Raw genomic sequence first — 4741 nt, 5'->3', positions numbered from 1 at the left:
GAAGGTTAGTGGGGAGAAGGAGCGTAGATCTCTTTACTACTTCCTGATGATTAGAGTCATCGGGTTTTTTGGGGAAATAACAGTGTCAGACACCAGTGTATCCAGAAAATCAGCAAACAGCAACAAGCCACGAACAGCCAACACAGCAACAGGATGAACCAGCAGCTGCCTTCTTCTGTGGACTCCTTTTCCTCTCAGTGCTCTGGCATCTATACCCTCTGATCATGACCCTCAATGCACTTGGCAATCATAGTTAACAGTTGTGGACAAACAAAAAGCAGCCACATATAACCATACTTGGGATTAAAACAAAAACCACATTTTACATAATGTAACTGAGGTTTTAAAGAAACCAAAACTTCCACTACATGTCTGGTTAAAAACAACATAAGGATGGAAGGGTTTTGAGGATAAAGATCCATCCATCATGGTGGGGAAGTCATGGTGGCAGGAGACTGAGGCAGCTGGTCACATTGAGTCCGAATTCAGACAGCAGAGAAAGATGGGTGCTAGCGCTCAGGCTCACTGTTTCTTTTTTCTTCAGTCTAGGAAGCAACTCAGGGAGTAATCCTGCCACTCAAGGGTCTTTCCACCTCAACTCAATCTAGACTATCCTTCACAGACATATCCGGAAGTTTTTTCCATGATGGTTATAAATCTAATCAAGTTGAAGAGCAAATCCAACCAGCATACCATCCAAGTGTGCGCTTGAAGTCTTAGTCCAGTCAGCAGACCCAGGTCATGAGGACAACACAGAACATCTGAGGGTTCACATTGAACCTCTCACTGTGACCATACGTGACACTCTGGGTCTCGGAATTCTTGGGTCTTAGAGGGAGACTGATTCAACCTCCATTTTCAGGGATGGAGGGAGCTGTGGGGTGCATCTGTGGAAACTGAATGGAGAGGCCATGGTTATGAAATAGTTCCATTTTTGCCTGCTACAAAACAGGAATCAGGATATGTAGACTTCCCTCATTTATGGATGCATGGAGGAGGGCCAATGATGTGGGGCCTCCTCTACTGACTTCTCTGTTCATGCTGGAGGCTTGTGAGCCAAGTTGTCCTAGCATGGAGACATGGAGATACCTGAGTTAAAGCATAGTACTCTCCTATCCTCACCCGAGCTGAAGTTCCGGGGATTCAGAGCTACAGCTCACTTTTTAAACCATGCCATGTCAGGAGTAACAAGGGTAGGCTGCCTGGCAGACTGTGGGGGAGGGGTGCAGGGAGGCCCAGCAGGTGCCAGTGCCCAGATACTCAGATACTCTGCTTGGGAAGATATTGTATATTTCCATACTGGTTGGAAAATACTCATTGACATAATCCTACCTTCCTATCCATCTTGGGTACGCCACAGACTCTTCCAGGACCCAGAAGTTAATTCCTGGTACAGTAGGTCATTCAAAATGATCCTCTCCGTTGCCTTGACTAAGCCTCAGTGCAAGACTCAGAATTCAGAAAGACTGGTGGCAAAAACAGTTCTATTACACTGGATCGAAAGGAGTCCATGGTGTGCTGGGAAAATGATGGACACCCACCTTCTCTTATTTCCTTTAGAAAAAGACTGTGGAGATTTTTCCAAACCATCAGCAGAGAGATTCAGCTTCAGTGCCAGAGCCAGCTACACACTTTCGGATGGACTCTTAGCCACCACATAGTGATTTTTTGCTGGTGTGTTCCATCAAGTTAAACGGTCAAGTTAAATAGCTACGGTGGGATTATGTTCCTGTCCCTTTGTTAGGGCATCCAGTCTCCCAGCCATTTCTATCCTGTGCTTGCCATCTCTCAAAGACTCAGGTTATATCACTTGTACCTGTTCACCATGCTGTCTTCAAGCTCTGGCCCTCTGCTTTGGAGTAACTCCCACAACCTGTCTGACCTCCAAGAAGGGAGTGCTGGTTTCCTCACAAGCACTTAATCCTAAAGCATAGGCATGCCAATCTTCCCCAATCCCAGGAGGAATTAGGGATCAGGACATCAGACCCAGGATCGTGCAGGTATTGTGTATGTAGCTGATCCCTGAGCCTGCTTACCACAGGGGTGTGTGGTTAGTGCCACCGAGACCTGGAAAGGTAACAGTGTAACTCAGCCCACATAGTATGAAGGTTCCAAAGTCTTGTAGCTAGACAACTAGACAAATCCCTTAGGTGTTAATCATTACACAAAGCACACGTATCAGGGGTTCTGGAAGGTTCTGAGAAACCTCAATGATGAACACATTGAATAAGAGCAAAAGATACATGGAGCTTGTGAGTTAGGCATAAAGCTAAGCTTGAAGGGCCTTGGGGGCTCTCGGTTTGCATTAGACGGGGTTCTTTAGAGGAACAGACCAATAAAAACACATGTGTATATTACGGAAGGGTATTTGTTGTGTTGGTTTACATGACAGGATGACTGGTAGACCAGCAGTGGCTGCGTGTATGCTGGAGACACAGAGATCACTGCAGATACACGATCTATGAAGCTGTTTGCCTCCGCAGTTCTAATCCAGTGCTGAAACACTTGGAAGCTCCCTGAAGAGGTGCTGGTATTGAACCATGTTAAAAAGCCAAAGGAGCTGGAGTCTAAAGTCTGTGGGCAGTGCCAGCTGCTGTTGGTGTGCGCAGGAGGAAACAGGCTTGCACAGTGCTAACATCTAGACCTTTGGATGGTGCCACCTCTACTCAGGGTGAGTTTCTTCCCATGCTCCGTCTTCTGTGTTATCTCAGCTTCTTTTCTATTGCTACGATAAGGCGCCGTGACCAAGACAACTTATAGAAGTAAGAGTTTATCTAGGGCTTACAGCTTCAGAGGGTTAGAATCCATGACCATTATGTCAGGGGCATGGCAGCAGGCAAGCAGGCAAGCAGGCATTGCACCGGAATAGTAGCTGGGAACTTACATCTTGATCCAAAAGCGTGAGGGAGAGAGAGCAGGAAAGGAAGAGGGAGAGACTGGGATGGCACAAACGTCAAAGCCAGCACCCAGGGCCCTCCGTGTTGGTGAGAATCTCCATGATGGTGAGAAGCTGTCCCTGTGGCAGACCCTTTGAGATCAGAGAACATGCTGTGCCCACTGTCGTTCCCTTGACTCCCAGCCTGTGCCTCACTGCAGACATCTAGGAATTCCTCTACTGTCTACTTTAAACCCAACCATGGCAATGCTGGATCATTCCCGCTTATCTCTGCTGTGCAGAGACAGAGAGAAGCAAACCATTCTCGCCCGAGAAACAAATACTCATTTCTGTGAATTTCAATTAGGAGCCTTTTCATTGCTTCTTTCAATGGGCAAGAACACAAAAGTGTCTTTTCAAAAACTTTCTTCTTGGTACTCCTGGAACGCAGTGCTGTACGGGCTGAATACTGTCAACACGTTCACAGGTTTAGAGGTTTACCTTTTCAGGGAGGATCATCGGTCTGCCGACCATGGCCGAGGAAGAATTAAATGGCATATAACATATTGTGCTAGAAAGCAAAGAAATGCTCAGTAGCTGCTGAGGGACCATCAAAGGGATAGGTTTTGGAGAGCTGTGTAGGAGTCTGCCTGGGCTACCATGACAAGGCACACAGACTAGACAGATGAAGCCCAGGGACTTATTTAATCACAGCCGTGGAGGCTGCAAATCCAAGTAAGATGTCAGCAAGGTTGGTTTCTCCTGAGGCCCCTCTCCCCGGCCTGCAGATGGCTTCCTTCTAGTGTCTTTACACGGCCTTTTCTCAGTGTGTGCCTGAGACAGACTGACAGACAGATATTTATTTTGACTGTCTCTTTTTGTAATTGTTTATATAAGCAGTAGGAGTTACTGGCAGGGTAAGGATGGAAGGCATAGTAGAATTCCTCAGACATTCAAGGCCTTCCCTTTCCAGGGCACCGTCCTTAGGAGCAAGCCTGATGTCACAAACACAGGCATTCCAGAGCCACTCCAACCATCCTGTCCTCTGTTTGCTTGCTTGCTTTGAGGCAGAATCTAATCATTCATTCCAGGCTGGCTCACAAGTCATATCCGCCTGTTATCATGTCCCCCAAGTGGTGACGTTCCAGGCCCTCCTGTTTTCATAAACATCCTTGGTAAAACCCCACTCTGAGATGTGGAAACCTGGATCAGGCCCAATGTGGAGCACCAGTAACTCGGTGCTTCTTCTACGGCTTTCTGTGAATGGATGTGATGGTGGGAACAGAGACTATCATGCTTTCCCAGAGGCACCCCAGCACCCCACATCCCAGCCAGAGCTTAGATTAAGGAAGCATGAGATCAAATGTGTGAGCATCCACTGGAAAGGGCTGTCTCCAAAGTCACTTGGGACAACTCCCACAAGTAGCAGGGTGGATACACTGGCCAGCAGGCTGTGTTTGCACCATTGCATGCTGGGCTCCTACCAGGAAGGGACCTGGCTGGTATAAGAATCTGTTGTCTTCTTCATCATATAACAATACCGGGGCTATTAGATCAAGGTCCCAGGCATGTAATGACCTCTGAAAATGCATTATCTTCAAATAGGTCATGTTTGGATAAGGGTTCCAACATGTGAACACGGGGGCCACAGTGCATAGCCCATGATAGGCCTCTGTTCTCTGTTGCTAGCCAAGGCCTGCTTATATGAACAAAAACAGGTCAATGAAAAGCACTCTGGATGTCATAGTAGGAGAGCAAAGGAGGTGAGAGTTGGCATATATAATGACACACATAGCTGGCTTGGCTCCTTGTTGCCTCGGGGGCTGAATGTAAGCACATTCTGTTCAGACAGGTTGGTCCCCCGTC

The 4741-nt window shown here is 47.4% G+C and overlaps 1 non-coding gene across 1 annotated transcript; it reads right to left on the bottom strand.

The window, feature by feature from the left end:
* Positions 1-4261: 4261 nt before the first annotated feature.
* Positions 4262-4393, bottom strand: LOC129689199 (small nucleolar RNA SNORA70). The gene has a single exon (XR_008722066.1). It is a non-coding gene; the product is annotated as a small nucleolar RNA SNORA70 (small nucleolar RNA).
* Between the last annotated feature and the right edge of the window lie 348 nt (positions 4394-4741).

This window comes from Psammomys obesus, unplaced genomic scaffold, assembly GCF_907164565.1.
Source record: "Psammomys obesus unplaced genomic scaffold, mPsaObe1.curated_primary_1811, whole genome shotgun sequence".
Taxonomy (NCBI): Eukaryota; Metazoa; Chordata; class Mammalia; order Rodentia; family Muridae; genus Psammomys; species Psammomys obesus.
This window is presented reverse-complemented; position numbering and strand designations above follow the sequence as displayed.